The sequence below is a fragment of the Bombina bombina genome, chromosome 1 (assembly GCF_027579735.1).
Source record: "Bombina bombina isolate aBomBom1 chromosome 1, aBomBom1.pri, whole genome shotgun sequence".
Lineage (NCBI taxonomy): Eukaryota > Metazoa > Chordata > Amphibia > Anura > Bombinatoridae > Bombina > Bombina bombina.
This window is the reverse complement of record NC_069499.1, coordinates 658,291,938-658,311,563: the sequence shown is the minus strand read 5'-3', so window position 1 is coordinate 658,311,563 and position 19,626 is coordinate 658,291,938.

Below are 19,626 nucleotides of genomic sequence, written 5' to 3'. Positions count from 1 at the left end.
AATGGTCTCTGGGTTTCTAAAATCAATGCCTTTCCTGTAATTTATTATTCAAAAGGATGACATATGTCCTCTATCATGCTGTTGTTTCGGTTGAGGCTCCGGGACCCTCTTATTAAAAAGGCCTAAGGATAAATAAGTGTACTGGGTGTCTAATCAATGTTTTTTTCTATTTCCCGGTTGCAACTAATGATCTCTGGGTTTCTAAAATCAATGCCTTTCCTGTAATCTATTATTCAAAAGGATGACATATGTCCTCTTTCGTGCTGTTGTTTCGGTTGAGGCTCCGGGACCCTCTTATTAAAAAGGCCTAAGGATAAATAAGTGTACTGGGTGTCTAATCAATGTTTTTTTCTATGTCCCGGGTCATATAAATGATCTCTGGGTTTCTAAAATCAATGCCTTTCCTGTAATCTATTATTCAAAAGGATGACATATGTCCTCTTTCATGCTGTTGTTTCGGTTGAGGCTCCGGGACCCTCTTATTAAAAAGGCCTAAGGATAAAGAAGTGTACTGGGTGTCCAATCAATGTTTTTTTCTATTTTCCGGGTCATATAAATGATCTCTGGGATACTAAAATCAATGCCTTAACTGTAATCAATTGTTCACAAGGATGCCATATGTCCTCTTTCATGCTGTTGTTTCTGTTGAGGCTCCGGGAGCCTCTTATAAAAAGGCCTAAGGATAAAGAAGTGTGCTGGGTGTCCAATCAATGTTTTTTTTTATTTCACAGTTGCAAAAAAATTATCTATGGCTTTGTAAAATCTATGCCTTACCTGTCATCTATTGTTCAAAAGGATGCCATATGTCCTCTTTCCTGCTGTTGTTTTTGTTGGGGGTCCGGAACACTATTCTAAAAAGGCCGAAGGAGAACGACCTGTACTGTACAGGGTGTCCAATCATGTTTTTGTTTTCAATTTCATGGTTCATAATAAATATCGCTGTGTAACTAAAATCAATGCCATACCTGTACTCTGTTGTTCAAAAGGATGGCATATGTGGTGTTTCATTCTGTTGTGGTTGTTGAGGGTCGTGGCCGTGGGACAGCGTATAAAACGGCTGAAGGAGAACAACCTGTACAGCCTTGCTCCTCTTTTTAGGCAGGCCAGCTCTTTGCATACATGCCCACAGACTCTGTAACGCATGCCTCTTTTAGGGAGAGGTGCAGCCATAATGCAGGGTCAGAACCTCTGCCTGCAACTGTTATACTCGATTTTGCGAAAGGAAGTAACCTTACCATGGTTCCCTGCACGCACGTATTGTTGTTATATTTTGGTGAGGGTAATCATGACGGCCATGTAGACCACCACCACTGAGAGTCCTGGAAGTAAAAGGGATGAGATGAAAGAGCTAAGAATAGTAGAACTTGAAACAACAGAGTTAGCCATGGGTGTTAGTGCAAGACCGCTTGGCTTTTTTTTGGCTTTGGGTGCGGCTATTCATGCAGGCCATATAGAGCTGCCACCATTCGGTGTTGTATCAGGTATTAAACTAATAAGAACAGTACTACCAAAATACAGCCAATGAAGGGCCTTATGAAGACTGAGCCAAGGTTGGATTGTAGTATTTGGTTAGGCTAATCATGATGGCCATGTAGACCACCACCGAGAGTCCTGGAAGTAACAGGGATGATGAGATGAAAGTGCTAAGAATAGTACTACTTGAAACAACAGAGTTAGCCATGGGTGTTAATCCAAGAACGCTTGGATTTATTTTTGTATTGGGTGCGGCTAATCATGCAGGCCATATAGAGCTGCCACCATTCTGTGTTGTATCAGCTATAAAAATTATAAGAACTGTACTATCAAAATACAGCCAATGAAGGGCCTATGAAGACTGAGCAAAGGTTGGATTGTAGTATTTTGTTCGGCTAATCATGATGGCCATGTAGACCACCCGTAACAGGGATGAAAGTGCTAAGAATAGTACTAATGGAAACAACCGAGTTAGCCATGGGTGTTAGTCTAAGACCACTCAGCTTTTTTTGGGGTTTGGGTGCAGCTAATCATGAAGGCCAGATAGACCTGCCACCATTTGGTGTTGTAACAGGTATGAAACTGCAAAGAACAGTACTACTTAACACAACCTACTTACCATGGGTCCTATAGCATATGTTTGGTTATTATATTTTGTAAGGGTAATCATGCAGGCCATATAGACCTCCACCGATAGGGTGAGTATGAGTAACAGCTATTAAAATGCGAAGGACATTACTAATTAACACAACATAGTTACCATGGGTCGCAGACCAAGAGCAGATGTCTTATTATTATATTTTGTATGAGTAATCATCCAGGCCGTATAGACCTCACCAAATAGGGGGAGTTACAGAGATTAAAGTGCTAAGAATGGTAGTACTTAAAACACAACCTATTTAAAATGGGTACCAGACCGCATGTCTTATTATTATATTTTTTCAGGGTAATCAGGCAGGCCATATAGAACACCCCCTGATAGGGGGGGTGGGGGGGCAGGGATTAAAGTGCTAAGAAAAGTACTAATTAACACAAGCTAGTTATCATGGGTCCAACACCGTGTGTCTTGATGTTATACTTTGTCAGGGTAATCATGCAGGCCATATAGACCTCCCTTGATAGGGGGAGTAACAGGGATTACAGTTATAAGAATAGTACTACTTAAACACAACCTAATTACCATGGGTCCAAGACCAGATGTTTTATTATTATACTTTGTCAGGCTAATCATGCAGGCCATATAGAGCTCCAACAAAAGGGGGGGTAAGAGGGATTCAAGTGATAAGAAAAGTTTTACTTAACACAACAAAATTACCATGAGTCCCAGACCGCGTGTCTTGTTGTTATACTTTGTCAGGGTAATCATAACAGCCATATAGACCTCCACCAATAGGGGGAGTTACAGGGCTGAAAGTGCGAAGAATAGTACTACTTAACACAACCTAGTTGGGTCCAAGAACGCATGTTTAATTATTAGACTTTATCGGGGTAATTATATATCTAACAAATCTATCTATTTCTCTTCTATCGATTCTATCTAACTATCAATCTATGTATATCTATCTATCCTATCTATCAATCTATCTTCTGTCCGGGATGTTTTGAGACAGCCACTTGTGTTTCTGACAAATTTGAAGTAGGAGGACAGAACAATCATCTTCTTTCATCTCCCGGTTCCACAAATGAAGGCCATATAGACCTCATCTGATAGGGGGAGTAACAGGTTGTAGTAAAATGTTAAGAATAGTACTACTTAACACACCACGGGTCACAGACCACATGTCTTATTGTTATACTCTGTCAGGGAAATTATATATATTTCAAATCCATTTATTTATATATCAAATCGATCGAACTATCAAACGTATCGATCAAATGTAGATTGCATCTATTAATCGATGTAATTCGTATCTATAAAATGTATATTACATATTTTGGTTGATGTCATTCGTATCTATAAAATGTATATTGCATCTTTGATTCGATAACATTCTTATCTATCAAATGTATATTGCATCTATTGATCGATGTAATTCGTATCGATCGAATGTATATTGCATCTATTGAGCTATGTACAGTGTATCGATCATATGTATATTGCATCGATTGAGCTATGTTATCTATGTATCTATCTATCAAATCTATCTATCTCATTGTTGTGCAAGTGGACTGTTTGTGGTTGATTGCGGTGAGTAACACTTGGAGTTTGCTCTGTCACTGTGATGCGGCCGTAACCCTTACACAACCTGATAAATACGACATCATAACTGATGTTTTAAAGCACGTTATTGCAAACAATTTGGGAATGTTAGTTGATTTAGGCCCATTATGGCTTAAAAGCAGACTATGTAATTTTCCATGGGAGTTTTGCCAGGGATCCCCCTCCAGCATGCGACAGTCCAGGTGTTAGTTCCCTTGAAACAACTTTTCCATCACTATTGTGGCCAGAAAGAGTCCTTGTAGGTTTTAAAGTTCGCCTGCCTATTGAATTCAATGGCGGTTCACGCGGATCGCGGGTTCGCGAACAATACCGGAAGTTCGAGTCCGCCGTTCGCGAACCAAAAATTTTAGGTTCGTGACATCACTAGTTATTACATTATGTGCACACATTAGCTTTCTTATCTTATATTTGTCTGGAAAACTAAAGCTCAATACAAGGAGAAAACAATGGAAAATTATAATTGTATTACTTAATCCTATCCTGCACCCCACTGTGAGTTTAATTTCTTCTGCTAGCTGTGTTTACTTAGGCTATTCATTAGCTGAGACTCCAGTATTAAAACTTTCAGTAAAGGTTGGGAAACCACAAGCTAAATCAGCTGTTTCAAAGGTCAAAATAGGGGTAAAGAAGCTACTTGTAAACAATTTATTACACTCCAGCAGGTAAAATGGATCAATGGGAACAATTTAAATGGGAGAACATTTTTGGTTGAACTGTCCCTTTAAGGCTGGAGGAAAGGAGATTTAGGGGTAGATTTACCATAGGTCGAGTGGAACATGATTCGATGTAGAGAATCATGTCTGCTCGACCTCGCTAAATGCCAACAGCATATTTAATAACTATTCTACTTAGTTAAAATAAATACAAACTTGCCTGTAAAATAAAAATAAACCCTAACCTATTAGTTATATTGTAGCTAGCTTAGGGTTATTTTATAGGTATTTAGTTTTAAATAGGAAAAATTTTGTTAATGATAGAAATATTTATTTAGATGTATTTAAATTATATTTAAATTAGGAGGTGTTAGGTTTAGAGTTAGACTTAGGTTTAGGGGTTAATAACTTTAATATAGTGGCGTCGACGTTGGGGGCAGCAGATTAGGGGTTAATAATATAATGTAGGTGTCGACGACATTGGGGAAGTCAGATTAGTGATTATTAATAGATATAATGTAGGTGTCGGCGATGTTGGGGGCAGCAGATTAGGGGTTCATAAATATAATGTAGGTGACAGATTAGGGGTTAACATTTTTATTATAGTGTTTGCGATGCGGGAGGGCCTCGGTTTAGGGGTTAATAGGCAGTTTATGGGTGTTAGTGTACTTTTTAGCACTTTAGTTATGAGTTTTATGCTACAGCTTTGTAGTGTAAAACTCATAACTACTGACTTTTATATGCGTTAGGAATCTTGACAGCGTAGGCTGTACTGCTCACTTTTTGGCCTCACAGGACAGACTCATAATACCGGCGCTATGGAAGTCCCATAGAAAAAAGACTTCACAAAGTTTACGTAAGTCGTTTCGCGGTAAGGCCAAACAAGTGTGCAGTACACCTAAACCTTCAAGACTCGTAATAACAGCGGGCGTAAAAAAGCAGCGTTAGGACCTCTTAACACTGCTTTTTTGCCCTAACGCACAACTCGTAATCTAGCCGTTTGGATCCTAATGGTTTAAATGTGAATGTACATATAGCAGCATTCATTTAAGAACCTTAGTTTAGATTTTTAATACTTTAGTTTATATCACTATAGAAGATATTTTAAGACAATTTTTTTATTGAAGATTGTAAACATCAGTCTTCATTAGACTTCATATGGTATTAGGAAGTTTGCCCTGCTTTTTAGTATATGGAAAGCAGGCAAAACGCATTGAGGTGTTTTTTCCTCATTACTTTCCTTATGTACAGTCACGGACGCTACAGCATGCCCAGAGTGTGGCCGATTCAAATGCAGTTTGTGGAAATTTGGGAATTTGGGACTCAGAATGCTGGAAAGCTTTTGATGCCATGCTTGTTAAGCTGAGACTGCGAAGGACAAAAAATGATTGGAATATGTTTTATTGATGTGTTTTATTCAACTTATGTTGATTTAAGTGTTATGTATAGCGCAAGGACAATGCGCAAAAATAAACTACTGTGAATCTAAGCTGTGCTTTTTCTCTGTTTGTGTTTTTTAGATATTTATAAACATAACTTTGGCAATGATACAGCCATTACATGACAAATAACCCCTATGAACTGGCTTCGAAACTCTGGGTGTGCTTGTAAGAAAGAACACAGTTAGAATCATTTATTAGAATTATGTTTAAATATTTTTTATTAAGCCAAAGTTTTTCAGTTCCAACTCATATTTGTTTTCACAATGCAATAGATACATATACATGCGCAAGAGAAAACTGTTATATTGAAAACAAGATATACCTTTCCAACAACTTCAGATCTTGCAACCTTGTTATCACAACCCAAAAAGATAAGACTGAGTACCGTTGGGAGAGGAAAACAACAACAACAAAAAAAGAACAAAAAAAAAGAAAAGGGTATTTTGAGCAAAAAATAAATAAAATAACAACCAGAAAAAAAAAAGGCTAGATTACGAGTTTTGCGGTAAGAGCTGTTCATTGCTAACTTGCACGTTATTGTCACCACTCACTTGCCTACAGTGCTGGTATTACAGGTTTTTCTAAACCCGGCGTTAACAGGCAAGAAGTGAGCGTAGAGCAAAATTGTGCTCCATACCGCACTCCAATACCAGCGCTGTTTAAGTCAGCAGTGAACTGGTTTTACGTGCTCGTGCACGATTTCCCCATAGACATCAATGAGGAGAGCCAGCTGAAAAAAAGCCTAACACCTGCAAAAAAGCAGTGTAAAGCTCCGTTACGCAGCCCCATTGATTCCTATGGGGAAACTAAATTTATGTTTACACCTAACACCCTAACATGAACCCTGAGTCTAAACACCCCTAATCTTACACTTATTAACCCCAAATCTGCCGCCCCGACATCGTCGACACCTACATTATACTTATTAACCCCTAATCTGCCGCTCCCAATATCGCTGCCACCTATATTATACTTATTAACCCCTAATATGCTGCCCCTAACATCGCTGCCACCTACATTATACTTATTAACCCCTAATCTCCTGCTCCCAATGTCCCTGCAACATACCTACACTTATTAACCCATAATCTGCCGCTCCAGACATTGATGCCACTATAATAAACATATTAACCCCTAAACCGCCGCACTCCTGCCTCACAAACACTAGTTAAATATTATTAACCCCTAATCTCCCGCCCCTAACATCGCCGCCACCTACCTACATTTATTAACACCTAATCTGCCACCCCCAACGTCGCTGCCACTATACTAAATTTATTAACCCCTAAACTAAGTCTAACCCTAATACCCCCTAACTTAAATATAATTAAAATAAATCTAAATAAAAATTCCTATCATTACCTAAATTATTCCTATTTAAAATGAAATACTTACCTATAAAATAAACCCTAAGCTAGCTACAATTTAACTAATAGTTACATTGTATCTAGCTTAGGTTTTTACTTTTATTTTACAGGCAAGTTTGTATTTATTTTAACTAGGTAGAATAGTTACTAAATAGTTATTACCTATTTACTAACTACCTAGTTAAAATAAATACAAATTTACCTGTAAAATAAAACCTAACCTGAGTTACACTAACACCTAACATTACACAACAATTAAATAAATTAAATTAATTAATTAAATACAATTACCTAAATTACAAAAAAAAACAAAACACTAAATTAAATAAAATAAAAAACAAATTATCAGATATTTAAACTAATTACACGTAATCTTATAGCCCTATCAAAATAAACAAAGCACCCCCAAAATAAAAAAAAACCCTAGCCTAAACTAAACTACCAATAGCCCTTAAAAGGACCTTTTGCGGGGCATTGCCCAAAAGAAATCAGCTCTTTTACCTGTAAAAAAATACAAACAACCCCCCCAACAGGAAAACCCACCACCCACACAACCAACCCCCCAAATTAAATCGTAATCTAAAAAACCTAAGCTCCCCATTGCCCTGAAAAGGACATTTGGATGGGCATTGCCCTTAAAAAGTCATTTAGCTCTATTGCTGCCCAACCCCTAATCTCAAAACTAAAACCCACCCAATAAACCCTTAAGAAAACCTAACACTAACCCCCGAAGATCCACTTACAGTTTTGAAGACCGGACATCCATCCTAAACGAAGCCGGGAGAAGTCCTCAGCGAAGCGGCAAGAAGTCCTCAACGAAGCCGGGAGAAGTCTTCATCCAAGCCAGCAGAAGTGGTCCTCCAGACGGGCAAAAGTCTTCATTCAGATGGCATCTTCTATCTTCATCCATCCGGCGTGGAGCGGCTCCATCTTCAAGACATCCGGCGCGGAGCATCCTCTTCTTACGATGACTAAAGACGAATGAAGGTTCCTTTAAATTACATCATCCAAGATGGCGTCCCTTTATTTCTGATTGGCTGATAGAATTCTATCAGTCAATCACAATTAAATGTGAAGAAATCCTATTGGCTGATGCAATCAGCCAAAAGGATTGAGATTCAATCCTATTGGCTGATCCAATCAGCCAATAGGATTGAGCTTGCATTCTATTGGCTGTGCTAATCGGATTGAGCCAATAGAATGTGAGGTCAATCCGATTGGCTGATTGCATCAGCCAATCAGATTTTTCCTAACTTAATTCCGATTGGCTGATAGAATCCTATCAGCCAATTGGAATTCAAGGGACGCTATCTTGGATGACGTCATTTAAAGGAACCTTCATTCGTCGTTAGTCCGTCGGCCAGGAAGGATGCTCCGTGCTGGATGTCTTCAAGATGGAGCCGATCCGCTCCGGAAGGATGAAGATAGAAGATGCCACCTGGATGAAGCCTTCTGTCGTCTGGAGGACATCTTCTGCACCGATCGGATGAAGATTTCAGACCCTCTGGGTGACCACTTGTGCCCGGCTGGGTGAAGACATCTCAAGGTAGGGTGATCTTCAGGGGTAGTGTTAGGTTTTTTTAAGAGGGGATTGGGTGGGTTTTAGAGTAGGGGTGTGTGGGTGGTGGGTTGTAATGTTGGGGGGGTATTGTATTTCTTTTTTTACAGGTAAAAGAGCTGATTACTTTGGGGTAATGCCCCGCAAAAGGCCCTTTTAATTTAGTATACGGTAGGGCATTTTATTATTTTGGGGGGCTTTTTTATTTTATTAGGGGGCTTAGATTAGGTATAATTAGTTTAAACTTCTTGTAATTTTTTTTACTTTCTGTAATTTAGTGGGTTTTTTTTTCGTAATTTAGTTTATTGAATTTTATTGTATTTAATTGTAGGTAGTTTAGGTAATTAGTTTAATGATAGTGTAGTGTTAGGTGTAATTGTAACTTAGGTTAGGATTTATTTTAAAGGTAATTTTGTACTTATTTTAGCTAGGTAGTTATTAAATAGTTAATAACTATTTAATAACTATTTTACCTAGTTAAAATAAATACAAAGTTGCCTGTAAAATAAAAATAAATCATAAGCTAGCTACAATGTAACTATTAGTTATATTGTAGCTATCTTATGGTTTATTTTATAGGTAAGTATTTATTTTTAAATAGGAATAATTTATTTAATTGTAGTTATTTTATTTAGATTTATTTAAATTATAATTAAATTAGGGGGGTGTTAGGGTTAGGTTTAGACTTAGGTTTAGGGGTTAATACCTTTAATACAGTAGCGGCGACGTTGGGGGTGGCAGATTAGGGGTTAATAAATGTAAGTAGGTGTCAGCGATTTTAGGGCAGGCAGATTAGGGGTTAATAAAAATTTAACTAGTGTTTGCAAGGCAGGAGTGTGACGGTTTAGGGGTTAATACATTTATTAAAGTGGCGGCGATGTCCGGTCGGCAGATTAGGGGTTAATAATTGTAGGTAGGTGGCGGCGACGTTGGGGGCAGCAGATTAGGGGTTAATAAATATAATGTAGATGTCAGTTATGTTAGGGGCAGCAGATTAGGGGTTCATAGGTATAATGTAGGTGGCGGCGATGTCCAGTTGGCAGATTAGGGGTTAAAAAAATTTATTATAGTGTTTGCGATGTGGGGGGGCTCAGTTTAGGGGTTAATAGGTACCGCTCACTTCTTCCAAGACTCGTAATATCAGCGTTAGGCAAATCCCATAGAAAAGATAGAATACGCAATTGACGTAAGGGGATTTGCAGTAGCCTCGAGTCGCGGAAGAAAAGTGAGCGGTACACCTGTAGCTGCCAGACTCGTAATACCAGCGGGCGTTAAAAAGCAGCGCTGGGACCTCTCAACGCTGCTTTTTAAGGGTAACGCCAAACTCGTGATGTAGCCGTAAGTAACTACAATAAGTAAATAAGGTTCCACACTGACTCCTTGTATAATCTAACTGATGGGCTCTCTCGCAAATAAACTTGGATCTCAAACCTTTCCACTGTCCCAGTATTTCTAGAATAGTTTCTCCTTATTCTGCCTTACAAGCTCATCTGAAGTGGTCCATTCCCATCATCTTCCTCCTACTGATCTAAATCCTTTTTAGGCGTGTCTGATGTGATCCAATATGTCCACATCTTTTCAAATGCTTCTCTAGTGTTCAGAGTCCATGAGGCTGCTTCATACATATTATATGTATAGTCTAACTTATTTTTTATTTCCCTCCATGAAGGGATCCCCTCCCTCCAGTGGTAAGCTATACACTTCCTGGTTCCTGTGCAGCAGATTCTAATAAATGTGTTGTAATTCACAATGTGTACATGTAACAGTGCGTGTGCCATTGTAAGGTGTATCTCCTCCTCTAGAACATCTCTTAGCAAAGCAGAAAGGGAGCCCCATATTTGTTTGATCCCTGCACACTTCCACCACATATGCCTAAAGGTGCCCTTCTCCCCACATCCTTTGTAACAGATATTTGAGTGTGAAAACAACAGATGGGAAGTCACCACCAGGGTCAGATACAACCTGTAGGCTGTTTTTATTGAATTTTCCCTTAGTTCTGCACTTAGCAGTCCTTTAGTGACCCTTCCAAGTATCTCCTCCCATGTTCATTTCTCAAAGGTAATCCCTATGTCTTCTTTCCACTTAAGCATTAGTGATGTCTTAATATTATTATTTTGTGTTTGCAAAGCTATGTATGTGTGTTTAGACCTATTCATTGAGGAGTGCATTCTTGCATCTGAGCGAAGGTCACAACCTGCTTATTAACTAGTATGTCTAACTCCCAGTATAATCCCTTATTACCCTATTTATCTATAACATATCACACATCTTGTGGTAAAAAATTCCTGATAGGAGTCATCAGTGAGTGACATAGTAATAATGTAGTGTGATCTCAGATCCATTTCCTAACTTGTATATTTTAATCTTGCATAGGGGATTTATATGTGGGGGTGTTGTGCGGGTGACCGCCCCATAGAACCTCATCCTCATGTGTTAATCCCTCAATCCCTGCTTCAATTCTGACCCATTCAACATCTCCCTGAAGTCTCCCAGTGAGCATGGTCTGGGCAATTCGGGCTGCTTTATAATAATCTATCAAATTGGGAATGCCCATTCCCCCAAAGGTCCCATGTCACGCTAATGGTAGTGACGGTATTCTTGCCTTTTTTGTCCCACTGACATATGCTACTATTTCTTTCTATAAGAGTATGTTCCCTTATACCCTTTAAATATCTCTGGTGTTGTTGCTTCTTGTAGGAGAGATAGTCTTGTTTGGTCTTAGTGTTTGCATACATGTCTATATTAAAGTCCCCTGCCAGCAATATTTTAATTTGGGACCACTGTGTTAACAGATATGATACCTGTCAAAAAAAGTCAGTCTGCTTATCATTGGGTGCGTAAATATTACACAGTACTATGTCTGTATTATTGATTTGCCCTTTGACTATTAGGTATCTCCCTTCCTCATCTATAATTGAAGATTCTTGTATAAAATTAAGGGCCGAGTGTATCAATATGTAGACCCCTCTATTTTTCGTGGATGCTGTCGCATGATAGTGTTGCTGAAAGTGCCTAGACCAATATTTTGGGAATTGGTGTTTAGGGAAATGTGTTTCCTGAAGAAAAAGAATGTTTGCTTTAAGGCTTATATATTGGTTCATTGCTATTCTCCTTTTGACATCTGAATTAAGACGTTTTACATTGTGAGATATCAGATGTATTTTTGGGATCATAGTGTTATCATGTGTAGTGGTCTATTTTCCATCTTAAAAGGGATCTGTATGTCCATGTTATGTATAGAGACCAACCTGTGTGAATCAGTCCCCCTTCAGTCCCTCCCAATCTTGCCTTTCAGAGATGTACAATATTTTTCGGTAATATAAGGATCTAACCCTAAGGAGTACTTAGTCGTGTGGAACCTGTGAAGAAAATCAAACAATGAAAAAAAAATGTAACATACTCCTCCTAGAGGGATAAATTATTAGAACTGTTATTATGATTCCTAATGTAACTACGCAGTGCTGCAATTACTGAGCGTTAGGTAACATATCATCCATATGCTAAAGTTGCCCAAAAGGGGCCTCACTTATATATACGAGTTACCAGAACAGCCTAAGAGAATTAAAACATAAATCATTCAATAACATCTTAACATCTTATTAGACAGCATCTCATTTGAGGTCCCAACTGTTGGACCCTCTGAACCTCTTTACTTTGTCTTTTAGTGTAAACTAAAATCATATCAAATGATCCCCTGTTCTGGATACCTTGACTCGTTAGAGTCCTAACAGTTTATCTCTAAACCTATGTTTTCCACTGGACATCCTCTCAAGCTTACTCCTGTGGTTCACTTATTCTTAGAAAGTCTTTTGTTCACTGTATTCCATTTTGGAAATGTGCTTGATTTTGGAGGTATATGCAATGCTTGTTCTGTCCCTAAGGGGACTGATTTGGGTATTTGTGGAGTCTCCAATCCCAAATGTTGGCACACCTCCGGGATGTCTGCTGCCTCCTTGATAGTTATTGTAATATTGTCCTTCAATATGTAAAGGGTGAAGGGGAACCCCCACCTGTACTGAACCTGTTGTTTCCTCAGCAGTTGTGTAAGGGGACAGTGCTGCGGAATCTGTTGGCGCTAACAAATAACCGATAATAATAATAATAATAATAATAATAATAATAAAAGGGGACGTAGGGAGTTCCTTCTTTGAAAAGTACTCAAGGATAAGTCCTGATAGAATTGGCTAATCGTACCCTGGAATTTAAATGTAGGGTTTTTCCTGGCCGCTTTATAGTATCAATTCTTTGTCCTGAAATAGCAACATTTTGACTATTACATCTTGTGGGTTGGCCTCTCCTCTGGGTTTTGCCTTTAGAGCTCTCTGAGCTCTTGCCATAGTGAAATCTGAGGACCCACTGTCCCATGTTATGCTCCTGAAGAGTTGCTGCAAGTAGGATAGTAAGTCATTCCCAGCCACTGTTTCTGGAATTCCTTTTAGCCTTATGTTACTCCGTCTACTCCTGTTCTACAAATCGTGGATTTTGTCCTGCATCTCTGTAATCAGCATTAGGTGTGAGGATACGGATTGTGAGACCCCAGCAATATCTTCTGTAATCACATCTGTCTGGTTTTCCAGCGTATCCATTCTGCCTCTTAGCTCTGCTATATCTGATCTGATTTCTGTGAGGCTGGCGGTAACTGCTGTGTGCATATAGTCTATTTTGTCCCATAGCTTATCGAAACTGGTTGAGATGTATTGTTCTGAAACTAGGGATTTTAGATCTGCTTTGGTTACTGGGGTCTGATCCTCTACTGGCAATGTTGTTTCCATGTCTGAATCCCCCTTCTTCCTCAATTTCCTGGTCTGATGGATTGATCTGTTTTTGGCATTTTAGGGGGCTTAAAGTACGTGTTTAGGGATCACTTTGCTCTTTTTATCTTTGGTGGATTTTCTGGAGGATATCTTGGATTAAGAAGAGGAAACTGAAGCAGTGTCTCTTTGTTTAACTCAAGGGGTCAGTATGTGGAAAATACTGGGTAATGCTGGGACGGGCCCCTCTCTAAGCAATTTCAAGAGCCTGTAAAAAAAACTGTGGTATCGGGAGAGAACCTCTCAGCTGCATATATATTCCCTCAGTGAGAATGTCATCAGCGTATTGTTGGATATTACCCCTCTAGGGTCATATTTGTTAGCTGTATCTGGGATACTCTAGAGGACTATGCCCTCTTGCTTTAAAATGAGATAATGCAGATAATTGCATTCTATCAGAATATTTATGTCTAGTGTCCTAGAGGGTCTTATATGTTGTTGCAAAATACTTCAGCTCATCCAAATTACAGCAAACTGCCCTAATCCATGGGTCAGGCTACCATCTTTACATAGAGCCTGGACCTGTTTGCTTAACTCTTTATCTCGGATCCCATGATCTTCAGTGCCCCTCCTCTTGGTAATGCACTCTCTTTATTTATTATTTTTATTTTGAATTATTTTATATGCGAGGTGCACTTCCATCTGTAAACCGGGCCTCAGAGCCCACCCTATAAGTGTCCCTTGTTGCTATCAGTCTCCTTGATTTCCTCCTTTAAGACACTTCGCTACAGGCTGGGCTCCCTATTATATTTATTATAAGTCTCTTCTCCTTATCTATGCCTTCCGGTTTAAGCTCAATCTGTATAGACCAAGGGACTGACTCCTGTATGTTTGTGGAGTTCCACCACCTATCACCCTGTTCAGTATATGGCTCTCTGTGTCGCTGGCTGCTCCTTAAACTCAGCATGAGTCACCCTGTGTTTTTAACTTAGTGCGTATTAGAAAATGGCGATTCCCGCCAACCAGAGTCTATGCACCTACTCCCTATGCACTTTGTTTTTTCCCCTTTCCTCCAGTAGCCTTATAGCACTATTCCCCTCACCTATGGGCCCCTGTTGCTCTGAGTCTCCCTCCTGTCTCAATCTAGTGTCCGGCCCTGGTGAGTATTGTGTTGTTTATGGGGATGGTACTCACATCTGTTAGGTGAATTCCTTTCCGACCGGCTGCTGTGTTTTCTAGCTACTTGTTGCCACGAATAGCTTGGATTCCGGCTATATTCTGGCAATGCTTATGAGCTCTATGGCCTTGAAATTGACGCTGTTGTGTAGTACTGCTGGCCGCCGGAGTCTCCCTCGGATCCTCCAGATCTCCGCTCTTACCGCTTCACTTTTTTAAATAAAATCAGTGCAGATGTGTATCTCCTCTGTTGTGGGGTTCACTAGAGCTGCAAGGCATTGAGATCTCTATTATTTTTGAAAGAACATCCTCAAAAAAAGCTTTTAAACTGAGGATCTCTCCACATATGTGTTTTGCGTCCTTTTTAAAGGGAATGGTGCAGACCCATATACATTTATATTTACTTGAAAAAAGAAAGCTATGACAGTGTTATACACTATCAATAAAAGACAGGGAATCAAGCACTCTTTAAAATACATTTTAATAAAGCCATTACAGCTTTTGGGAACAGTTGCTATCAAGCCTTAGCTTGCTTATGTGCTCTCTGCTTCACTTGCATGTTGCTTATGCATAAATGAACTTGTGCATTAAATAAGTAATGATTAATACATCAGTTGCTGGATCATCTATATATTTACATATATATAGGGTTAAATTGTACATAGAGCCACTTATTGTGCATATTGATGCTTGTTGCCGTATTAACCCTATTACTTTGTTCCACAGTCCATTTAGAACAATTCATTTTGAAGTGAGAATCTATTTAATTGTAGGGAGAGTGGGGGACTGCATAGATCCTCGTGAGTTCCATGACAGCATATACCCTCTAATTCAGGTGGGGCTTCCCTCTGGACAGGTGTTGCAGGTCCCTTACATCCCCTTCAATTAAGATCTCCTAGTGACATCACTTTTCCCATTTTATTAAGTGTGTATAATTTTTTATTTGTATGTATTATTTGCATGCTTTTGTTTTTCAAATTTGTGTTTGCTTTTGGTGTATGGTTCCTTTCTGTTGGAAAATACCTCTAATTTTGTAATAATTATCTGTCTATCTATCTGGGATTTTTACAAAACATTTTTGGCTATATTAAAATTTATTAAAAGAGTGCTTGATTCCCTGTCTTTTATTGATAGTGTATTACACTGTCATATCTTTCTTTTTTCAAGTAAATATCCATAGTTTACCAGCTTATCTGTTAGTGTAGGCTGTGCATCCAGTAAAACTCTCTTTATATTCTGAGATTTAGAGTGCACTTTTTGGATATCATAGTATTAATTTTTACCAGCTGCAAATACAATAGAGAGACAATTATCTGTGAGGCCAACTTAATCCATTATTTTTCGCTATTTGCAATAGATGTTCTATTTACTTTGATGTCTTTCCAATTTCTTTCAGTTTCAATTGCCTCACCAGTCCCCAGCTTTACTGACTGCTGAGTTATTCTATTTAACACAATCATTTCTCTAGTTTTCTTCTAATGTGAGAAAAGGGGTTTATCATGGGTGTTTGCGCACATCAGGTTTTCTGCTTGTATTACAAGTTGAAGGTAAACAGGATAGCTTGAGCGCAATTAAAGTTAACGCACATTTGGCTAGTGTAACCTCAGAGCTCTCGTTAACTGTTTCGCAAAACAAAAAAGTGGGACAAAACACATAAAAAATTCATTACAAAGTACACTTACACTCATAATAACATTATCTATCAAAAATTATTACAAAATATATAAGTTATAAGGGCTCAAGATGTTAGAAAAAAAGGCTGCAAAGGACTTTAACATTGAGATACATTCATATAGACATTTTCATGTTCCGCTGAGCAGGTTCAGGGGTATGGAACTTATGCAAGGTGGTTGCAGTCTTAGGACTTGCTGGAATACAGAAAGGGGCCAGTGGTATGTGCTTCTTTATGTAATTAACCCTTTTAGACATGCTTTATTAAACAGACAAGCAAGTAAGTTTATTGCACTGGAACTGGAGACTTGGAGGCTGGAAACAAGATAGGCAACCAGAAATGGAATCTTAAGTAATGCCCACAATAGGGCAAGGAACAGGAGGTCCCACTGTAAGGCAAGAAATTAAGTGCCCACTTAGGCCAAAGACAGGAGGTGCCAACTGGAGCCTGAGACATGAGGTGCCCACTGGAGGCTGAGACAGGAGGTGTCCACTTGAGGCTGAGACAAGAGGTGCCTACTTGAGGCTGAGTCAGGAGGTGCCCAATTCAGGTTCAGACAGGAGATGTCTACATGAGACATAGACAGGAGTTGCCTACTTGAGGCCAGGATAAGAGCAGGACACAGATGCTTGGCAGGGCTCACTGCAGGGCGCGTTTATTCTAGAACACTGATAGCAGAGACTCTATGCAGAGCTGGGCACAGGAGCAGTATACTGAAACTTGACAGAGTTTGGCTGCAGGAGTAGGCGATTGGTACTTTGCAGATATCCTTTGCAGTGCTTGGGTACATGCGTTGGATATAGGAACTTGGCAAGCACCCTATGTAGGGCTAGGCACTGAAACAGGATGCCAGGAAAGCAGGATGATGCCACAGGAAGCAGACACAGGCTAGTACAGATAGAAGAGCCAGGAGACAAGCCAAAAGTCAGATACATGAGAGAAGTCACAAGAGTCACCAAATCCAGGGAGAATCCGACAGTATAAACAGGGTACAAGACCAAGTTCTGTAAACAGAAAAGCAGCCCACTCTTACGATAAAACCAAGGCAGATACAAACGGTTATTTAGAAAACAAGCCAGATTCACAAACCAAACAGGAAATCAAGATCAGAGGCACTAACAACATGAGCAAGATAAACCACTATGTCAGGGCAGGAAGTAGATTGTAAAGCAGCATTTTATAGGAGAGCTGATCGCAAAACTACCTGCAGCTGAAAAGCTATAGAGCATTCCACTGCAAGTAACAGGTATCCAAACACTTCAAGAGAATACAAAGCCCTCTGGTGGGGCAGGAATAGAGATGCAGGCTATAAATCAGGAATCCTACGTTCCACGAATCAGGAGTCCTACGTTCCATGTATGGCTGTGGCACATCTAAAGATGTTTATATGTGTGTATGTATATATTTATTTGTGTGTATGTATTTACAGACCAATATACATATTTAAACACATAATACATAGGCACACATATATAGATATATAGATAACTGCATTGCAGCCCTTTGCAGTTAAGTAGATGAAAACATGAAAAGGCATCAGCTTAAATAGGCTACAACTTTGTAATTTTAAAGATACATAGTCACATTTATTAGTTCCCTTCTTAGTTGTTGCAAATTATGCTAAATTGAACAAGGAATAATTTTTAATAAAGGGAAAAGGGTAAAATATATCACATATTATACATATTCATATAAATAATTTATCTTAATTTATATTTCATTACAGAAAAGATAGAATATATAGAGCAAGCAAAGTGAATATCCAATGAAATCCCTATACACATAGATCAATGTCTTTCCTAAAATTTAAACCATAGGGTATCAAGGTGTTCAAAGTAAAAATCCAGAATACCTCTCTTGTATTAAGTTTATTCTCACGGTCCCCTTTCCTTTTCCACCGGGGAATGTGGCAATGCCCTGTACATACAATAATGTTGAATCAGAATTATGTAATTCTTTAAAATGCTTAGCAATTGGTGTATCTGAATCAGGATCCTCAATGGATCGTACATGCCCAAGAAAGTGATCCTTTAGGGGTCTCTTAGTTCTGCCTACATATTGCTTAGAGCACCCCCTACAGGTCAATAGATAAATGACATGTGTTGTACAATTTATGTAAAAGTTGATCCTATGGGTACATTTAGTTTGCGTAGAGATAACATTTTCCCATTCTTTCACAAAATCACAAGTTTTACATATATTGTGTTGATATTTATAAAAACCTTTTATACGCTTAAGCCAGCAGGTTTGATTTACTCTGGGTAAATCTGAAGGTGATAAAAAGTTACCAATTGTTTTACCCTTCTTAGGGATAAACTGACATCCCTCATTGATTACCTTCTTGAGTATAGGGTCTGTATGAAGAATGGGTAGGCTCTCCTCAATAATTTTATATATACCATTGTATTCCAAGCTATAGGTGGTAATACATTTTGGTTTTTCATTTTTATCTTCAAAATATTTTTTCTTGAACTGCATTCGTTTTTCTCTTGGTATGGAATCCACTTCCCTGTGGGCTTTACCTAGGGTTGTTTGAATACATCCCCTTTCTTTAAGTTGTTGTGTAATCTTATCAGCCTGCCTGATGTAATTCTCCTCATTAGTACAGTTTCTTTTAGCCCTTATAAATTGCCCTTTGGGAATTCCACATACAGTGTGTCTTGGATGGCATGAATTATAATCAAGAATAGTGTTGCCTGCTGTGTTCTTCCAATATAGATCAGTCTCTATTACACATGTATTTGAGTTACCACTGATAGATATATCCAAAAAAATAATCCTGTCTTATTTGTGTTCTCCTACCAATTTGATATCACAATTATTATTGTTTAAATTAGCACAGAATGCATCAGTGTTTTCCTCTGTGCAATCCATTATATATATCAAATCGTCAATGTATCTGGTGAAAGGACTACAAGCAATAGAGTACTTCCTTGACCACCAAAGCGATTTTAATCCAGCCACCATTTTTTTTTACTTAATTCAATTGATTATCTATTATCCCACATTTACTTCATGTTTGAGGACAGCGTATATCTCCAAGGACGTGGAACAGCAATGGTGGGAGCGGCTCCACGTTTTTGGAGATAGAAACCCTATTGAGACCATATTGTCTTGATATTTATAATGGATTGCACAAAGGAAAACATTGATGCATTCTGTGCTTATTTAAACAATAATAATTGTGATATCAATTTGGTAGGAGAACAAAATAAAGACAGGATTATTTTTTTGGATATATCTATCAGTAATAACTCAAATACATGTGTAATAGAGACTGATCTATATAGGAATACCACAGCAGGCAACACTA